The sequence below is a fragment of the Anopheles coluzzii genome, chromosome 3 (genome assembly GCF_943734685.1).
Source record: "Anopheles coluzzii chromosome 3, AcolN3, whole genome shotgun sequence".
Taxonomy (NCBI): domain Eukaryota; kingdom Metazoa; phylum Arthropoda; class Insecta; order Diptera; family Culicidae; genus Anopheles; species Anopheles coluzzii.
Window position 1 is genome coordinate 76,451,150 of NC_064671.1, and position 21,831 is coordinate 76,472,980.

The 21,831-nt window shown below is 43.8% G+C and overlaps 1 protein-coding gene across 4 annotated transcripts in view; it reads left to right on the plus strand.

Annotated features, from left to right (window-relative positions):
- The first annotated feature begins 1,378 nt into the window (after positions 1-1,378).
- The window catches only part of LOC120957390 (insulin-like growth factor-binding protein complex acid labile subunit), a 115,444-nt gene continuing 94,991 nt past the window's right edge, over positions 1,379-21,831 (plus strand). For 2 of the 4 annotated variants that reach the window (XM_040379586.2, XM_040379584.2), the window contains exons 1-2: positions 1,379-4,783; positions 5,918-5,986. The gene's annotated coding sequence lies outside the window, so the exon portion shown is untranslated. The other 2 variants (XM_049610125.1, XM_049610124.1) reach the window with 2 other exon arrangements.

Sequence of the window (21,831 nt, forward strand, 5' to 3'; positions counted from 1 at the left end):
TATGCTGGCCGCTTTTGTTCGGTGCGTGTGTGTCGCGGTTTTTTTGTTGTTGTTTTCTTTCGCGTTGTCCCTTTTCCATCATTCACGTTGGGTCTCATCGGTTTGCTTTCCCTTGTTGTGTGTGATGCATGATGTTTTCGATTATTTTCTGTTTTATTTTTATGCTTCGCTGGTGCGTTCACGTACCACGACGACTCGCGCGGATCTCTTTTATCATCTGGTTTGGGCTGAGCAGAGCGCACCGAAACGCAGGCACAGTTTATGATTTCTCGTTTTTTACACACACACGCACACGCACACACTTGTGCGCTGCTCCGTGTGAGGTCCCTGCGATGTGGTCGCTTCTGTAAAGCGAACAAGAAAAGAAGTGATGAGCGCATCGCCGTAAAATCTAACAAAATTCAATGAAAACGCTCACCCAACTGCGACGGGGTGAGCTAGAGGAAGCGCTGTTTCGTGTATGTGTGTGTGCATGATTCCGTTTATATGTTCGCTTTATGCAGCTTAAAGCTCGTCCATTTGGCGGGCTGATGGTAAGAGATGCGTGCCTGCGTTATGTCAGTTCAGTTGACAGTTGGGATTAGGGATCGATCGGAGGCACGCAATATAACAACAAAACTGTTTCCAAAACTTTGACATGAACCCGTTTGACGAAGGAAGCAAGTAATAAAATTTATACGAAGCGAGGTACGAAGAAGCTCAGGCCACGAATTCTGGATGAAATATTTAATCATGGAAAAGATCCAGCTCGGAAGTCCTACCGGGAGCTGTATTATAGAGGGACACATCTGCAGGCAATCAATGGAACGAGGGCGAAAGCTAACGCTCACGTTTGCTTTTGTTGTGAGTGCGTAATATTTCATCGTGAAGTTTTACGTTGACCATTTGCACCCGTACCGGGGGCAGTAGCAGCTTGCAAGAATGTCCACCAAACGTCCACATGGAAGGCAGAGACTTCCATTTCCTTTTTTTTGTTGAGAACTTGGAGTAATTGGAAGGAAAAGGTTCCTTTATTTTCAAAGCAAAAGAAAATTCAACTCGATAAAGCAATAACCAAGGAGATGGGATGGAGTTTTCGCATCATTCGACACTGCCAAAGGTGGTATGTACCAGGTGGTGCTAACTGCATACGGACAGAAATGGGTGATTTTTAAATGATTTTATGCATCCCTATATGGTGACATCTTGTTGGAGGGACTTGGGGGATATTGTGTAGGATTTTTGTTATTAGCTTGGGGAATGTATTCCTCACAGGAGAATCTTCTGTGAGCCATGCATGATGCATCTAGTATAGCAGATATTGAACATTTGGATGACGAAATGGTCTATTCTGTTAAAACATTTGTTATGATGATACAATTGAACAGTTCCAAGTCTGAATTTGCAAAGGATTGCGAACTGTCAGGTATCAATTTCAACTTTTTGTAAATATTGGAGAATTCTTCATCAAACCAAATCTTTGAAAAAACCTCTTTAGTGCCAAAAAGTCATTCAGATCTTCCAACAAAATATCCTAGCAAGGTTTATGTAATTTCTTGCTCGTACCTTAATTGATTCCTCCTCCCGATATTATTATTAGATCATTAAACTACTTCAATTGTTGCACCAGCACCCCAAAAGTAGCATTAAAGCTTTCGAGCTGAGAGCCCGCGTCTTATATGCCAAGGTCGTCTGCAGGTTTGGGCTAGCATCTCGCACCGCTGGCTCAATGGTTTGGGCAACGATGCGCGCAAGGTGAATGTCATTATTTCTATATTAAATAAAACGACCCGTACGTGCCACACTTCTCGAAGACGAAGCATTTCGCCTTTGCCCCCGGATATGCGCCACCAGACTCACACACAGACACACAGACACACGCATTACACAGGGAAACTATTTCCGCTCGCAAAATGTGTCACTCATAAAATCCAATTACCCTTATGCTATTTTCGTTCACTTTCTCTCTGCTGGCCCGGTCGGTCGGAAGCAATTGGGAGACGACTGGGTTTGCTCAACCGTGTGTCGAATATCTAAGTGGCTAGGTTACAGCGTCGTGCACCTTTTCACCAATTCTACTTTAGATTGGCGAAGAGTAAAAATAAATGAAAAAGAAAAAGAGGATAAGTACATCTACAGAATCAAAGCTAACTCGGTTTCTAAAGGTTCCTAGAAAAGACCCAAAACCTAGCCAGTTCAGCAAAACCCGGGGAACATTTACGAATTTGGAAAGTTTTCCTAATAAGTGAATATGTTGGGTTCCAGCCCCTATAAAAGCAGTAGGATAAAAGGAAGCCATTACCGGTTTGAAGTGGAAATAGTACTTCGATAAAAAGTTTCAATAATTGGCGCTACTCCTGTAGCCACATACAAACAGTGGATGTCTCTATGTCTTGTAAGAGTTTTTGTGGCAAAAAGGAACTGCGGAAAAATCGTGCCAGGCGTAAGAAATAAATGTCTTTGTTTAAGAATTCCTAAGATCGCCTTCCACTGATAACCGGCAACACTCCTCCCACCGAGACCGAAGGTGATGAAGCAGATGTAAGGATTCAACGCATGTTATCGTGTTCTCTTCCCCACCACCCAACCTGCCTTTGTGGGTACCGCATGATCTTTCTCTCGAATGTCACGCAATGCCGCTGCGACGAAGAAAAATGCGACCCGTGTAGCTCCGAGTGGTGCTGCTGCCCACGGCTCAAGTGATTATCTGTGATTTCGGGGTAGCAGACTTGGGTAGTATAAGACAAGCTTATCAGTCTCATTTCTGCTCTGCTTTTAGTGTCTGATAAAAGCGGGTTCCGAGAACCAGGCAAGTGCTACTATTTGTTATTCCTGTCCTGTGATGCTTTGTCCTTCATGCTTCGTTGAGGTTTCTTTCGCATGCCAACCTAACAAAAGGATTCATTGAAAATCGTTTGCTTGCTCACAACAGCTTACTACTACTGTGGGGATCCTTGGAAAAAGTAAAACGAACAAAACAAAATCCACTTCCACTGTTTGTTGGTTGTAAATGGAAGAAATAATAAAATAATACTGCTAACACGATTAAACTTGAAGCAAAGTTTGTAAAAGCAAGTCCGCACATTGCTACCCACGGGAACGGTCTGTTCCTGTTACTTCTTTGAAAAACCAGACGTGTAAGCACACCCTGTACTACCAGACTATCGGAAGCTATAAAGCAGAGTTTGCACACAAAGGCAAAAGTAAACTATTTTCCATATTAATTTTCCACGAAATGCTCCTGCAGGCGGAGAGCGATTGAAAATGATGCTGTTGATGTGAAGTCGATGTTGGGATGCAAAATGAAATCACAAAACAAAAAGAATCTCAGTTTGCAGTCGGGAAATATGATGCAATAATGGCGCAGGGGCTGTTGTTGGATGCATTGTAAACATTCGTGAAGGAAGATGGAACATGCTACTGTGGAATGGCATCCAGGACGAGAAAGGCTCGTCTGCATTTACTATTTGTGTATGGGTCATGTTATTGTCAGATTTTTTACTAACAACAATCGCGCCATCTAGGATCAAAGCGTCGTACTAAAAATCTGTGAATAGGAATTGTTCTGAATATAAATGACGATCCTGGAAAGCAATTACCAGCTCTTTACGTCATTTTCCTCTAGTCTAATTACATTTGCATTATGAGATAATGCTAAGAAACTCTCAATATAAAAAAATCTACTTTCATAGCGAGCTGTATTCTTCCAAACGCGCCACCGAACGACACCCCACGGATTCCACAAATGGCGGTGGAAAACTGCGAACTTCCGGTCGCAAGGCACTGTTTACTCATCACTCACTTCAAACAATAATAAATGAGATAAAAGCAATATTATCTGCATAGTCGCGGTCGTAGTCACCGTACTGCTTCTGCTTCACAGACGACGCTTCCGTTAGCAGAGAAGCCCGCGAGGCACTGTGAAACGATGGTGGTACGCAGACGATAACCGAACACAAAACCCTCACCGAAACCGGATGTGTTAGATCGTTGGGAATATTTTCATCCTCATTGGAAAGCAGGACGCGACGGAAGGGACGATCGAAAATTATAACAAAGAAGGAAATACTAAGTAGCGTTTAAATAGTCTGCATCGAGCGAGTAGCAAAGTTTGATGTAGTACGCACGCGGATGTGAGCCTGAGAGTACAATATCGTTATAAGCGGCAATGTGCAATGAGAAGGTATAGCGCGAAAGCACGTACTCTATCTGCCTTACTGCGTGACTTATTGCGCGAACAGCAGCAGGCGTCCGTTGGGTCGGTTAAAGCGGCTGCCAGCTTGTATCTTATCTTGATGCGAACAAAATTTACAATGCGCGCCGGTTTATTATTGTACACAAGAAGGCAGCAGCAGGTCGTAGTGAGGATTACAGAGCTGGCAAAAGTACAGGAAGATACGTGTGTTAGCAATCGTGGTCGTAAAATTGCGCCGATCTGTAGACACAGTGTGCTTGTGCGGGGAGTTTAGCAAACGCTTTGTACCACTTTTTTGCCAGTTTCTTGTCTTCAAGAGCTCAATCGTGTAATTCTGCGATTCCAAGAATCAAGCCCACCGTAATGCCTGAAGATGTGAGTAATAATTGCAAACCATCGTTATGATAGCATGGCAATCGGCGAACACTTGAACCGCTTCCGGTTGTGAACGGAACGAGCCAACACGCGATAACAGACCACACAGAGCAAGCACACCTTGAAGTATCTGATAAAGTGCTACACCCAGCACCGAGATATTCCGCTGGCAGTGGGATTTTGTCGTTGCGCTGCATGACGCGTGCTGTTCCCGTTGGGGCTGTGTTTGTTCAGGTGAGGTTACAACTAGTGCGTAGTTTAGAAATAGAAGCCTGCTGCAGGAAATGTGCTTGTGCAATTATACTTGAAGCAGTTTGCAGCTGTAAGATAATTGGAGTCAATTATCTAAAACTTATTTTTAAATCCTTTCGATTTACCGATGCACGTCTTTAAATTTAAAGGCAAACTCTGGACCTCAAAATAACGACCTAAAATTCAAGTTTTTCTCTAATGTTCTCCAAGCTTTAAAACCGGCCGAGCCGGTGAAAGTTATTCAATTTTGGGCAGGAAATTTACTTACCCACCCAATCTAATTTCAATGAATAATAAGCTCCTCCTTCAGTGGTGCTCTCGCCTTTTGTGTGGTGTAGCCTCAGCCACTAAGAAAAATCAATGTTTGAGGATAGAGGGAAGATAAGACGAGAAAACGAGCTGCCGCATTTAATCTAGTCTCGGTGCGAAAGAAGTCCCTTGTCGCTAGCGCCCTGCTGTGGTACTACCTTCCAGTGAGTCGTTTTTCTTTGTAGCTTTAGCAGTCTTTTTGTAGCTTTTTTTTTCTTGGAGTTTGTTGTGGGGATATAATACGCACACTGCCACAGTTGGCTGAAGTACATGGTTTGTAGAACGGGGGCCGTTTGTATGTTGAGGTTCTTCTCCGTCCCCCGGAATGGTATCTATTTAGCCTTATGTAGGCCATCCGCTTTTTGTACCTATCTTATCTAAATATTGATTTCCAATACAAGCCCCTTTCTGTCGTCTCATTGCCACTTCCTGCCGTCATGTTTGCAATCTCCAGCGCATTCGGGAAAAACCCCCGTCTATGCTTTTTAAAGGTATATGGGGTTCGTTTTGGTGAAAGAGTTGCTTGTTCTGACAAATGGTCGTCGCGAAAGGTGGAGTAACTGTCAACAGTGTGTTACCTTTCACACAATGCATTCCTTTGATGTTCAATGACGCAAATGCGTTTGTTTGGTTTTGAAAAGGAGGGCATCGGGAGGTATGTTTTCTGGGGAATTGCTGGACTCACGGTGTTAAGTAAACAATACTTCTTGCTAAGTCTCTACAATAAAGAACACTCTCTTACAATCTCCATTCAAGATTGCTTTTTGTTATAATAATAACCAATCTTTTTTCGATTTCCATTTCCAGATGTCATCGAAAGGACACTTAAATACTTAACCGAGCCATCGAACGCGTCCTGCAATCTTTCAGCATAAGGTAAGGATATGGTTTCAAACCATCTGAATTACCGTGCTCAATGTCATAACCTTGAAAAGCAGAGATCAAACCCTTAGCCCTTAGCTTTTCGGCTAGTGGTGGCCTTGAAAATGCGTTAGCAGCAAGCAGCAATTATTTCATTTTAAACCAGACAACCGGAAAATACGCGCACCCCGTCGACGGCTACGGCGGTGAACCTCGGTGTGTGAACCGTTTTTCTTAATTACTACACTGATTAATGACTGCCCAAGCGACTCCGATTACCGGCGCTCATAAATCTCACCATTATACACCGAGCGACACTACACTGCACGTCTGCCTCGCCTGGGAGGGGTGAGATGTCGGCAGAGGTGTTATGTTGTCGTTTTGTTGTTTTTCCACGCGGGTACTCTCCTGCAGCAAAGGGATAGATGGAGCTACAATTTAAAAACACCATTTGCTTATGGCTTCCGGTGGGACGTTTTTCTGCAAAAAACATTGAAAAAAAAGGGAGAAGAAGGTTAAATTTCTCACTTTACCCCCGTTTTACTGCCGTGCGGTGGAACTGTGGAACCGCCTTAAAGGGGCTTCCACAGGGAGTCAACTCCATGGGGAGTTTGGGTAATTTTTATTGCAAAACTGCAAATGGTAATATGATACCGTATCGCCTGTCGCTTGTACCTTTAATCAACAAATCGATAACATTTCTCAAAAACAACAATACAGCAGACTTCTTGTGTAATTCCAAGAGACAGTTGGGTATCAAATTACCCGGGAAGGACTTCAAACAGACGCGATTATTGTGTCACGGGAGAAATATGATGCTTCGGAGGGTGTAAGCAGAACGCGGCCTCAACTCCAAAACAATTGCTCCCTTGCTCGGGCTTTGATATTCATCGTTCCAGAGGAATAATAAATATACAAACAGATATAAACAGAGGGAGAGAGAGGTGCACAGTACACACAATTTTCCACTTTAACACCTGAGCGTTGCGCACATCACGAAACGGCGGTGCAATGCGTTCGACGGGGTACGGTACAAACATAAACAAGCGGCCACAGCACTTGCACTTGGTTATTTATCGAAACGCATCGCTACATTAAAGGGTTAATGGTGTGTTTGCTTTGCCTCTACTTAATCGCCCGTTGTCTGGCGTCTGTTGGAACAATATTTATCTGTTTGAACGAAACGCACTGTTTGGCCGGGCCGCGCTCTGTGGTCGCATTAATTGCTTTTGAAGAGTGTATTTTTTAACGCTTTGAATAGGTGGTGGAATGCATTATTGATTTGTCGGTATTGTTTTTTTTTTCATCTTTTCCCAATGTTCAAAAGTTCCCCATGTTATGTCTCATGTTTTATTTTGTGCCACTAAAGCTAGCACCTTCCATCCGCGACTTTGAAGAATCGACATACCGACATAAGATCACGACACGATGCACCGCTGCCAAAACGAAACACTACAATCCATCCGCTCATTTCGATATTGTTCTGCGCGCGGTGGAGCCTTCACGAACACTTCACAGCAAAATAAATTGTACCGTCTCCACTTGACAGACGGTAAGATGACAGCCGCTGAACGTAAAGCAGCATCCGATTGAATCGCAATCCATCCAATACCTCAAAGCCTCAAGTAGGAGAGTTCATCGTTTGCTTCGTACCTCCTGCGGGATGTGGTGCTCTATGTGCACCTCCCAGTGCCCACAAAAAACCCTTGAAGCTGAGAGACATAGACAGAGAGAGAGGGAAAGAAGGATCAGAGTAACCAGAACGCCAATAAAATATCCAATACACTCCTGTCCCGCCTGTCGATCGTGCTCCCCATCACCTGGCCATGTCTATCTGGCTTTCTTCGGCCCGTTCGAGAAGTTGTTTGCGTGTGTGTATTTGCGCTTTCTACCACAGCAAAGACGAAAAGAAGGCGATCCGAAAAGTCCAACGCCTGCCTTCAAGTGTGAACCACTTGAGATGGATTTAAGGTGAAGGGGGAAGAGCGATGAGGTAGATTTTGTTATTGGAAGGTTTCTCTGGTCGAACACGCCAGCTCCGCGCGAAGATGCGCCGGACTGACGGAACAGTTAATCGGAAATAAAAATAAATAAACGTTACGCGCTCGAGAACAACGTACCAAGGAAAATAAACTGCCGCCGCCGTGTGGAAAGGGATGGTTGGGCACACACATGTGTGGAGGTCTGTTGTCCACCGCGTGAGTTACGGAAGAAACCGTTTACACAAACCCATGTTCCAGCGCCGATATATCGTCTGGATTTCGGGGCTGCGGTGAGGTCCGAGGCAAAAGCAAAAGTGTATTCGGTTTCTTGCAAGAAGCTTCCCCCCTGGTGCCCTTGAACGTACACGCGAATGTATATTTGAACGGAACGATGTCTGTGTGCGGTGGGGAAGAAGTGTGTGGCAATGTTTTGATCAAGGTCTAACATAACATACCCCGACGCCTCGATTTTGTTTTTTTGTTTGGTAGATTATTTAGTCCTGTCATCAGTTTGATCGACCCAATGCCGTTCATTCATGCTGTGAGGAGTAAGTGGTAGACGGTAGCAAGTTGGTAAAAGGAAGGAAGAGAGGTGAAGGATTGCGTTCTCAAGATGTCAACACATTGAAGCATTTTAAACTGTTTATAAACACCCCGTGCACTTAGAAATAATATAATGTTACAAAATAAAGGTTTTATATATCAGAGGTATTTTATACACAAAAACTTTTTGGAATATTGTATTTAAAAGTTTCAGTTCCAGGATATGAAAATCAAATTTTGGAGCAATTAATATTTTTGGATCTTCGGGTTGAAGCTAGGAAACAACTTTGAACTAATCTCTTCAACTCATAATAAAACAAAGTTCGACAATATCAATGCACTTCTAGCTTATGGACACCAAAAAATATCGATGTTTATTGATTTAAATGATTTTATCTGCTTGATCTTCTATCATTGCTCAGTTATAATGCAATCATCGTAATGATATGATCATTTCGCCCCAATGCTCCCTTTTTACGCTGTGAAATGGTCGATACAAATTGGTTTTGAATTGATGAATTGTTTACATTGAATTTTGAAATTCTGCTTTATTGATTTTAACCTCAGCATTAATGCCATTGACTGCAAATCTAAAACAAGTGATAGGTGTTGTTTGAATTTAATCCACTACAAATTCTGTGAATTAATTTTAACAAATGGAAACTGTGAACAAAAAGTACATATTTTGCATAAAATTAAACCCTTCACATGATGTTGAATAAATGATGGAATCATCATATTTATTTCCTTTAAAAAAAACACTGTATAAACCACAGCGGTTAGATTAAATATGGTTGGAACTATATGTTTTTCATGAGCATACAGAGTAGCTAGCTCGCTTGCAATGATCCGGCTCTCAGAATAAACACCGTAAAATCAATCCAATTTCAAAAACACACACACACGTCCACACGCTGCGTGCAAATGGAAGAGCTGTTTAATTTAGAATTTTAATGTTACGCCGCTCCAGCGGTGGCGGGCCAATGCACCCTGCTGCTGCAATGCAGTTTTGTGGCTGAACTGTAAAGTGCAAGAACGCTTGCACTACCGCCGGGTCTGTTCGACAGTTTGGCGGCAGCTGGATTATTTCTCACCCTGTCAGCTCACTCAAAGCAATGGGGTTTTCTGTGTGCGCCCCTGGAGAGAAAGTGCTGGGGAGCAGAATGTCGTGTGAGCAGAACGGTTCCACAGCGCGTGGCCAATTTTCCACCGCTACTTAGCGTGACGTGTCAAAAACATAGCTCGCGGGCGTCTTAAAATATGCAACACGCTAATGATAGAGAGCAGCATAGAGCGTTCGGCACGGGATCCGGCCGGATGCGGTATGCGGAACTGTGTGTAAATGCTCGTAATTTGCAGCGTGTGTATGTGTGTGTGTTGATCGATCGCGTACCCGCTGCGGGCAGTAAAGTGAATCGAGCAGGTGGTGGTCGAACATTAGCAGAGGTCAAAGTGGAGTCGCCCAGTGGCATCAAAGTGGTAATTGTTGCTGTTTCGGAGACACCGTAATAGTGTCATACTAACTGATGGTTTTGACCCGCAGCGACACTTTTTCATGCACTGAAGGGGAACAAATCTACATCAGGCAATAGCAGTTCAAGTGAAGTTGTTAAGCTGCATTGTCACTTTTTTCTAGAACTACCAATTAAGGTGTTGCAGAGAACTACAATAGTCCTCCTCTAACGCTTCATACGTTAACGACTATGTAGATGGCGGTCCGAACACGAGCAGAAAGCGAATTAATGAGATTTTACTTCAGGCTTCGCTACATCTTCGAAACCCCCGACCAGCAGCACAAGCTGTCGAGCATAACTGAGTGTGTGTTTTACGCTTCAACGCCATCATCGAACGGATGGACGACCAGCTCATAGGCACTCTTCGTTCGCCCTGGTCCATGATTAACTTCACTGCTGCGATTTTTGGGATTGTACCAGCCGACAACCTAAGGCCCGCTGGCGCACGGTCTGTGCTCGTGTTAACATCGCGCACAGAGATCCGCTTCCTGTGCCGGCTTGTGAGAAGACGGACCTGGTAAGCGAACAACGTCCTCTCGCCGCGTTACATCGTACGCAATGTTGTCGGCCGACAGTGGGATGCACTTGCACTCGACCGAGGCACCGCGTGCGTTGTCGGCGCCTTGTGAGCTGTTCGGTTGTTTCGTCCGAAGGCGACACAATGTCGGTGAGTTATTAGGCGTTGATAAGGACGTGACATGCCTGAACTATATCGAGCTGTTGCGAGCCTGTGGTGGGCACGGCGGTGGCGCGATGATACGATGATAACCTAGGCACTGTCTACTGTCTGCCGTGTGGCCCGGGCGGCTCGTGGCCTCACGCACAAAAGGGTTGTGCTTTCCCGGACGAGACCGCCGCACTATAATTCTTCCGCCTGGTGTCCGCCTCATGACAGACACGATCTTGTTTATATCCGTTATGGTGATGGTGCATCCGATGATGCACACACACACTCTCTCTATCTGTGGGTAAGTGAAGAATTTGTTGTAGTGGACTTTGTACGAGTAACACATTGGGCAAAAACTACGATGAGAATTTGGAATGAATCAAATGTCTTATATCATGCATAACGTGTATTTTATGGTTTTATGAATGACTTTTATTAAATTTATAACTTGGTAATAAATATCGAACAGTTTAAACTATTTTTGTGTAAAGTTCGATGTGATAATCACACCTTTTGTACGAATAGTTTTGTTTCTAATGGCATTTTGTTACAGCTCAATTTGTACGCAGTTTTCGTATTGTATAGCTTTTATATCTCCAGAATCATGTACATGCTACTCCAAAAAGATATAAAATTCAATACAAAAAGCGTGCAAATAGCTGGATGGTTGATATTACTCAAAAAAGTGAGCATTAAAGAGCACGAACACTTACTATTTTACCTAGAATACTTTAACAATGCAATGTTTGTGCAAAAACGAATAAATCAAACAGCACTCCTTCCTCGCCATACTCTTCCTAAAGTAAAACGATACGATCTCACAGAAAAAAAGGTCACGCGCCCATAGTGCTTCCGATTAGAGTGCCTCCTTTTTTGTCCCATAAAGGGTGTACCTGTTACACACCTTCCCCCTCTCTCTCTCTCCGTTGGCTACTCTTTTCCACACGCATGTCATCACGCTGCGTCGCTTACAACCGGGACCAGTGCGTCCTTCACTCCGTTATCCAAATAACCCATTATCGAAACATACGACGCCACGGTCCCATTTAAGGGCCGCGCGCACGACGCAGTCTCATGTTCCAGGCGCGCCCAGGCACACCTACGCTACTGCTAGCCGCTACCGCTTCACTGTATCTCTTGCCCCATGCTATCACGCACCTACGAATCTAGAAAATGGGGGTAAAAAACAAACGATGAGAACAAAATAAACCCGATACGCACCGCGCTGCTGCAAGAGGGCTGACCGATGGAGATCGTCTCATTGGAGATACCCGTCAGTACAACATCAAACACCACGAGAACATCGAGTTGCAACCTGATGTGCGCCTCGAGGAAGCTGGGATGGGATAGGGCGAGAAAACGTATGTCTTTTAGCCTCCATACCCCATGGTTCACCCTTGTCTTGTTCCCCCCTGAGCTTGTTCTCGGGTTTGTCGGTGTGTCTATCATTTTCTTCGACGCGGCATCCATCGCGGGATGCTGTTTGCTTTCTCCAATCTCGCCGTGATTGGAAAGTCTTGTTGCGTTTGTTGGTGTGAGATGATTATTTTTTGTTTCCCTGCTTTCTTCTGTCCCGGTGCCTTCTAAATGAAAAAAAAACAACAAAAATCTTTCACCAGTGCTGGGAAATTTGTTCTTCCACTGATCCGAGCTGGTCCGTAGCTTGGTGCGGGAAGTCAACCTCACCCAGCAGGGAAGAGGGAAGAGACGATCATTAGTCTCCCGGATAATGTGTACGATAAATTAGGTTAAATCGATCTTCGAACGGGACGGATTTACACCGCTCTTGCACTGCATCGGGCCCGTCGTCGTCGGTGTGCTGCTGTTGGTATGTTAATGTTATGTTCCTGCCGGTGCTAGTTATCTTCTCGCTGATCGAGCGGCCATAATATCAAAAGAGAGTTGATAATCAGCCGTCGTAAAATTTGCTGCAGTATTTATGAGCGGTAGTGTGTTGTGGTATAGTTTTTGTTTTGGGTTTTCATTTTGCTTTACTTTCACCGCGGGGTTGCTGTTCGTGCCGTGTGACACTGTGGTAAGCTGACTTCAAGATAATGGGATTATAATGGAATCGCTTTTCCTGTGGTTCATTGACAAACGCAAACAAAACGCAAAGTCTTTTTTTCTAAATAATAATCAACCTACCAGATAATTGAGTTCAGGTTTTGTGAGTTTGGTTTAGGTAATTTCTTCGCTATTGAACTCTTTCAAGATAAAAAAGGTCGTTGTAAATTAATCTTCGAACAAGGGAAAAAGTCATGGCAAAATTCATCATTAATAGGTGCAGCCAGTGATCAAATCACTTTTACTCAACAATAGACCATGAGATCGATTCGACTGAATTTGTTTGGACGACCGACCTGTTCGCCGTAATCGCAGCATGAAATTACACGCCCGAAAAACACTTAACTGCTGGAACGTGATGCGAGCAGCTTTGCTGACTTCACTCTGCCTCTGTGATGCCACTGCCTTCATCATCACGTGATGCTAGATGACACTCTCGAATGGGTAGTTCGCCGGGAAATGGGGCCCATGGAAACCCATACGGTTGCACACGTTTTACGCATAAGCAGGTATTACAGGGTGGAATCGTTTACCCAGTCATCCGGAAAGCGTGTCGGCGACCGTGTGCGTGCACTTTCCGGGAAAACATATGCGACAAACACACTCTCACCCCGGACGAATCGCGATGTCGCGCGTTCTAAGCCCATCTACATATTCCACCCGGCGCCGCCGAATTCTCTTTACGCAGATGCAAATCGAGACAGAGTAAAAAGAAACAGCTTTTTCTCCGCGCAAAGTGATTCACAGACCAAAGACCTCTGCATACCCATGGTCCATGGCCGTAGCATTGCGAACACAGCATGTGTTGTGTCACCGGGGACGGGAGTCGACAAATTTCGGGCACCATCGAATCTCGCCTTCTCGTCCGAGTTTTTAGTTTTGCGTCACAGGTGTGCAGAAGGACGCCAGTGTGTTCTTTGGTATACAGGGTAACTGTTCAACAAAAAAAAGCGAAACCACTTTCACGCACACATGCCGGCAGTACATTTTCAATTTGTCGGCAACGAGGATATTATAATCAAGTGAAAGCTACCGACGCGTGCACGGTGTGCCGTCGGAAGGGTTTTTCGGAGCAAAAGACTGAGGTGGAAAAATATCGATGAGGCGTAACAACAGTCATTTGTTAAACGCATGTTTGGCACCGTTTCGGAGGTACATACCATGTGTGCTGTGTGTGTGTGTGTATTTTCCGTGTCGAACCAGGCACATACACTGGGCTCTGTCTGGAGAGCACTCGAGTCTGGTCGGAATTTGCAAATGCAAATGAGGCCGATATAATCCCTGGTAGTTGCGCCGGGCTGTCGAAACGGTCGGTTACTGTTGGCAGTGGTTTTACTTCAATTTTCCCGATGAGCTAGGTGCGTATTGTGTACAGTTGGGTACACCGGTGAACATGTGAGATCGTTAGGAAGGGGACAGTCATGCAACAGTCGCTTACTTCTGAGGACATTTCACTATGTTTTTAGCTAAATTTGGAGAGAAATGGTATGTGGGACTCTAAGGCAAATTGCATTGCCATATCTTTGAGTTTAATTAAGGTAGGCAGAAGTCACTGAAAGTATAGGGTAAATAAAGTCAAACTATAATCATACCTCATATTGTTCCACAAATGGTTTTTAGATCAAAGATCTTACGAAAACCTTTAAAGTACTTATAATATCTTGTAGCCAGATTTGAAATATAAGTATTTGTCCTAAGATGTCTGATGTCATGTTGAACGTCGGATGTATTTCAGATACCTCTAAATATCCATTTTTAATGAGTTGTCACTCAGATATAAGTTACTAGACATATCTAAATATAAACTGAAATGCCTTCAGAATTTTGTTATCAGTTCATTCAAGACGTAATTTTAGTGCCTAAGTTATTCAATATCTCTAGCAATCAAACGAAGCATTAAATCAAAATAATACGGTATGGTTTATTATATGAAGCCATTTAATCGAAAGTTTTTCTTCATTTTGGATATTAAGCATATTAGAGCATTCAGTCATCTCGAAGGTCCACTCACCTCAATTTCTGTAGTCCTTTTTACATGCTCCAACTTCCAGCCCCAAAATTGGTTTTCAAACATAACTTTTAAGGTCCTGCAGCCCAACATCATGCTCTCTATAAATTTCACCCCGTTTTGCAGAACTTTTCCAATAAAACTGTGACCTTGGCTAGGCGCTCCCGAAAAACTCATCCCAGATGTCCCTTTGCGCTGCTACCGTGTACGTCTGTCCAATTGCTCAAACTACCGGCCCCAGAACCGGCAAAAAAGTGCCTCTGTCGTGAAGTCATTTCATTGCTGGTGTCAAAGGTTACATTTGAATTATGGCTCCCCGGAAACTATCCAGATCCGGGCAAAGATAGTCTTTGCCGGGACGGCGAGATGCCTGCGCCTAGACCCTTCTGTGCGTGCTAGAGCGCTCAGGAGTCAACTGGTAGAAAAAGGGATGGTGGTCCCTGACGGGGTGCTCGTTTTTCGCTGTACTTTATTTTATAATTTGCTTCATTCAACACGACACTCGAAATTATCACCGAGCACATAAACATAATTCTTTGCAGCGCCGTGCACCCGTGCTCTCCGTTCCATTCCCTCGTGACGCTGGAATGGACCGGTACCTCCGACAATTCGTGCACTGCAGGGGAAAATTCAACCTAAGCAGTTTTTCTTCGTGGCGCTCGTCGTGTTGGGTCATCTCGGAAATGGGAAATTTCTACGACAGTGAATGGGCGGCGAAAAGATGGCATTCGCTCGGTGTGCACACTGATCTGCTCGTGATCTGGTTCGGATGTTGTGTGTTGATGCTGTCGTTTATTTACTTCCACCTTCGAAGCGTTTTTTTCACCTAACCTTTTTTGCGGGTTCAGTTCCAATCCTAAAGGGCCAAAGAGCTTGCTGCTGCAACACCCTGAGTACTGTACGGCTGAGGCAGATGGGTGATGGTTGCTTGGTGAGATGGGCAAAAATTGTGCCATAAATTCTGTCACAGTGAATGTTGCAATGGCTTAGTAGTTTTCTCCGGTGCTTCCCGAACCCAGTTGGGAGTTGTTTTTGAACCAACCGGTTTGTTTACCGGCTGCTTATTCGCTTTGTCCAGTTTTTTTCCTGCACCGCATTTTATAACACTCTGCCCGGGATCACAATCTGCGCTCATAAACACTGGGAACTGTGCTCTAGAATTTCAACCGTGTTTGCTTCACTCTTTTGCTGATGCTTGCAATACGAACGACCTGCTTTGTGCGATGCTTTCCGGTTGTTAGGTCGGGGGTGTGAAGATAATACCTGCAAATAGTACCGTAGCATTGCAGTTGTAAGTTTTTTAAGACATTGAGTTATTTTTACTGCAAAATGATGCTGTCTATGAAAACTGTGAACGTGATGTTTGGTTTATTGTTTTTTCCTGGTTGTCTATTTCCGAATTATTTGTAGCTATTTTAACTCTGAATGTCGTGTTTATATCTTTTCGGTGTATTATTCGAATGGATCTTGGTAATGGCTAAATCCTTCTTTGTCTTTGGAATTCATATATCTGCTCCTACGTTCCACTTTCATAGATCGATTATCATAAACTGATGCTCTTGTAAGCAATTTATGGTAAAACAATCCAATGTTAAAGTGTCTATAACATTTGCAGAATATCCTATCCAACCAAAAAGAATGTCTGGACGGATATCCATTGACTGAACTACAAAAAAATTCGAATATTACGATCATCGCTTTCATTACTACGATATCTTCAATTTCTCCAAATAATCCAGACGTAACATTCTCTATATTGTCTAATCAGAACTCGTCTTTCACATTGTTTGCTTCGTATGATCACCAATATAATAATGTCGATACTGTGTAAGATCTCCACCAAGATACATGCGTTGGTTTCTCACCAAATCTAACAGCACCGCCGTTGAAACAGGTTCGCTCGTTTATTCAACCTTATGAGCCTTAAGCGCTGGTAATTAATCTCAATTAACGATCTCGGTGTACGGGACCCCCGTGCCACCCGTGCCGGAAATGACAGTTTGTCCGAAGCGGATCATCTTCACGCCCCGTTCGAAACACTGCCCTCCGTTTAGCATCACTCCTAACCAATATTTCTTCCCAGTGACAGTGTGTGGCGAGAGCTACGCAACTGATAGAGACAGAGAGAGAGAGAGAGAGAAAAACCTTCACAAAAAATCAATTCACACCATTTCCGAATCCCACAGTCCCTTCTACCTTCTACGGTGTCATTTTGGTTTTGCCTACTCCTCCTGCCGGAAACGATCGCTCTGTCGAAGCATGAAAGTGTGTCGAAACCTATTCGTTTAATCTTGTTTGTGAGCTGCCCTGCCCTGCCACACTCCGCTCAATGTCGTCCGCTAGAACTTTTATTAATGGTAACCGGGTGCGGGCTACAATTAATTTGTGCCCTAAAAGAGAGAGCGAGAGAGAGAGAGAGAGAGAGAGACACATACACACACAAACTCAAATGAAAAGTTTGTCTAACATGCGCAGAGGTTTTGTACCAACGTTCAGCCCATTCTGTGGCAGGAGCTGGTTCGAATGGTTGATGGGCGGATGGAAAAATTGACCCAACGGTCGAAGTTTGGGAAGCTTTTTTTGTAACTCCCCGGAACGACATTCTATAGTAAGCTTGAAGCAAACGGGAGTGTTTTTTTTTTTTTGCAAACGAAGCGAGAAATAAGAATACAAAGAAAAAAGAGAAAAAAAACTAGGATAAAAATAAGCTTTAGCTTAAATTAATTACCGCTCTATAAATCTCACCACACTATAACTCGGTGCGACGAAGATCTCGGCCTCGGGTTTTTGCTGCCAGCCGTACAAAGGTATTGAGGCTGCTAGTGACTCCTGAACTTGCTGCCGTGACCTAACTTTCGACTCTAATCCGACACAAAACATCTCCGGCACGGGAAATCTTCCCGACCTACACACACACACACACACACACACACTCGCACACTGATTTATGGCGGCAAAAGGTGCATATATATAAAGGATGATGAATGGGATGACGTCCAATTCATCTCACTTACCCTTCCATTTTTTTGCTTGCGGTAGTGTGGGATCACGTGCCAGCCTCAGAACGCACCTGGTTTTAGTGTGCAGCGAATTGATGCAGTTCTGTTATGGCTTGTGGCAGTGTCTCTCTCGCTCTCTCTCTCCCTCTTCTTCATCAAAGAACACCACAACCAAACCCTTCGGCTGCTCTAAGTGTAGGTGTGGTTGAGTTTTATGCGACGGTGATGTGAACGTGTGTATGTGAGAGCTTTATTGCAGCTCCCAGCACGGGAAAATAAAAGGGAAAACTTTAGCACACTCTTTTGAAAAGTGCTTTCGTGAAGGTGAACAAAAGGGCAATGGCAAAACAGGGAAAATAGATAATTTTATTACCTTCAACGCCAAAAACTTTTGCGACTCCATTTTGCTGCAAAGTGCATAAACCGTGGAGCTGGAGGAGTGTTGGTAGCTGTTGCACTTGCCAAAGCCATTCCGGTTCCATTCCCTTTTGGTTGACTAAATGGAGTGCAATAGGTTGGTGTCTCTTCTTGTTTTTTTCTGATGTGGTACTGTGTGCCCGGCGACATACACGCGAAGATGGGCAGCGGAAATAAACTTCACCAGCAGCTAGCTTTTCTTGCCGGCGTGCATTCATTGTACTGTACCCCCTCGCGTCACATGGAAAAGAGGGGTTTTTTTGAATGTGACTCCTTATCTGTTTCGGTGCATCTTTTTGCGGGTCGTTTGGTTGGTTGGAGCTGCAGTTGAATTGCAACTCGGTGTGTGCGACTGCTGTTAATTAGTGACAGTTCTTTTTTTTTTTTGCTGCTGCCGTCCCATGCGTTGTTGCAAGCTCAAGGGCGACAGCATCGCGAAATTGTTGCGATGTAGCGAGATAATGGCACAATCGGTTTGGGGCAACCAGCGCTTCGAAAAGGGTCAATTAAGGAAGCATAATAAAAGAAACGCTCGTACGTACAGGCGGAGCGTTGCTTTTATGCAGCTCTTGGATGTGCTCTGTAGAGAAAAATCGCCGAATGTACTTTTGTACAAGGGAGAGAGAATGAACGGGCTACAAGAAAGCCTCTAAAACTTTCCATCACAACACTGGCTAGAACTGCTACGTAGCTTTTGTACTTTGTTCCAGTACGGCAGGGAAAGTGAGAAGTTGATATAAAAGGAGCAACACGAGAAGAATGGAAATGGTAAAAGGTTTAACTCTTTTTTTCTCCTTTCAAGTTTTCGTATGCACTGCATAAAAGACACCCCTTTCTGGAAAAATGGGTAGGAAAGTTTTCCCATCGAAATGGTTATTGTTTTTGGCAGCCTGACCCACACACACACAAACACATCAGAATTCGCCGTGGTAATGAGAATTGCAAAACTTATGCGAAGAGTGCCTCGTATGTAAAACCTTCTTCTACCACACACCCATTGACCGCAGGCTATCTAACGGCCGATCTCTTACATTAAGGGCTGCAACCTCCGTCCGAATGTGTGTTCATGACGAGAATTGCAGTGCTAATGGCAAAATGGCTGGAGGTTCCCTTCGGTCTATCACCATATATTTTTTTCACATATTCATTTGTTCCTGTGTCGGTGGCGCCTTTTGTGTGTGTGTTTTTTTTTTTTTGCAGACTGTAATTAAAAGATTTTTATCTCAATTTGATAAAAATTTACGTCGTACCATGAGAACCAAGGCACACCAAGTACGGAAAGACTGTAAGCTGCCTTGTAGAGTGTGTAAGCTGTGGAATTTATTATTCGACATGCAGAACGATGCTGAACTGAACGGGCGTTGATGAACTGCCGGTTCGTAAAATGTGATGTGTGAACCGTATATAGCGTCCCTTTTCAGAAGTGGACGTCTGGGGAGGAATGAAAATGATTTGTTTCGCAGCGTTTAAACCCATTTTAGTGCAATTTATTTTGATTAGCAAACGGTGCAGTTTTTTTATCTTTGCAGGCATTTCTATTTGAAGTTGTGCGTCACCTAATATATCTAAATGAATGATGAAACGGTCCTTTCATTTCTTTAGTGGCTCTTCATCCATGCGTAGAGAAATTCACTACAGAAATGTGTTGAAGCAAATAAATTGGTTGGAATTTTGAATAATGAATTACATGATTTTTTGTTATTTTTTGACACTGTTACGCAATTCTTTGCCATTTTTCAACCGATTTCATGGCTTTTTAGCTTCGATAGTTCGTCAATGTTGTTCACAAAAGCCAGAAAGCACATCTCAAACATTATATTTATTTAATTAAGATAAAAGCTTTGTAGGTAAAACTAACCGTAACTGAACCATTTTTTATTCAACACGTGATTGCCACAATTTTTCAACGAAGTACACATTCCCTGTCGTTGACACATGCATGCCAACAATTACACCCAAAACAGACACGAAAGACAAAAAAAACAAAAACCTGGCATGCATGCCATACCTTAGCACATTACCAAATTGTTTCACGCTCGCTGCACTTCGCAGCTAAAATTTATTAAATTGGCTCTGAAATATTCAGAAAGTAATTAAAAAATAGAATGCACACTGCGCGAAATGGGACAGATTCATCATTCTGAATGCGCCAACGGTAGCTGGTAAGCCAGTATGCCGTAGCACTACATTTCGGATGGATTTATGCACGCAAGCTCTGGAGTGTGAGGTGGTTTTGTTTTTCTTTAGTCCTCCCTATGTGGCTTAGAATAATTAGTACGCATATGGGAACTTGGGGAAAAAAGCAGTAAAAAAGTAAAATACAATTCCACTTCTATTTCACCGTTTTGCCCACTCTGTAAACTGCTGCAGTTGGGAAATTGGACACATTTGGTTAGATGGTTGCCTGCACTCCAGTTTAATTCTTTTTACCCCCAGTTTTTTCGCCACAAAATCACATACCGTCATAAATTGGAGTTTTAATTGACACCGATGCACTACTGCTGGAGCGCTGTACGTACGTGTGGAGTATCTCGGGGAAAGCGAGCACACCAGTAGTGTGCTGCTAGTGGTGTTGGATCCGAGCGAAACGAAAGTGTCCATGATGCAATTTATATGCACTTTTACCAACGCTCTTAGTACGAATTCGGTTTTGGAACCATCTGATGGACCAGCTGAGATGAATTAAAAGTGTAGCCAAGCCCAGAAGCAGATTAAGTGCTTCTGAAACTTGCCACTGCTGTGCTAGAGTGCAGTGTTGCAGTGAGATGGATAGTGGTTTTTTGCTTTCTTTTTATCTCAATATCTATCGCCAGTTGTGTGGCCCTCGTTGCAGTGGGTTCCATTTTATTTATTTATTTCATATTTTTTGCATTCTTCATCCCAGCTTCAGTGGGACAGTGCATGTTTATTAAAAAATAAATTGATGCCTTGCACCGGTCGTGGTGCTGCCTCTGCTGCTGCGGTTACGGTTTGCAACTAGGAATTTGCTGCTTCGGTTCGCACAAGGCACAGAGGCGCAAGAAATTACACCGCCACAGAAGTGCTAGATGGAAGCAGCGACTGCAACTTCCTTACCAAACCTTCCATCGAAACCATCTAAGATGGATTGTGATCAACGGAGTACCAATGAGAGAGGAATGCAAAAAACCACAATCACCACCACGGCGTTCATCGTCTCAGCCACCACCACACGGTCGCATATCAGCATCCATCTTCTGGTCGTCGGCGCCGAGAGTGCATTCCAGACGTGCGGTTTTTTTTTCATGTTTCAAAACTTGCCGATCCGGAGTTACTTTATAGCACATCCAGCAGCTTGTTGCAAAATAAACGGACCTAAAAGTGCAGGGAGCGAGCGGGTGGAAGCCCGATGAGTCTCTGCCGACACCTAATAATGATGCAACTTATGCCGCTACAATTGGGTTGTGGGAGCCAGACTACAGTGTTTCCTAATTTTGAATAGTATCCACTTTTTGCCAAAACTGATGGAGGATGCCAAATTTTCCTTAAGACAAAAAATAAATTGACTTAATTAAGAGGTTTTCCGGTTCCAGCGCTAACGTCCTGTTACTTGCTGGCTACAAAATATACTAGCAACCACAGTTGAAGGGAATGAACAGTTGGTCCGATATGGATCCGATTCTGGAGCAGACTACAATCCTTGATTTT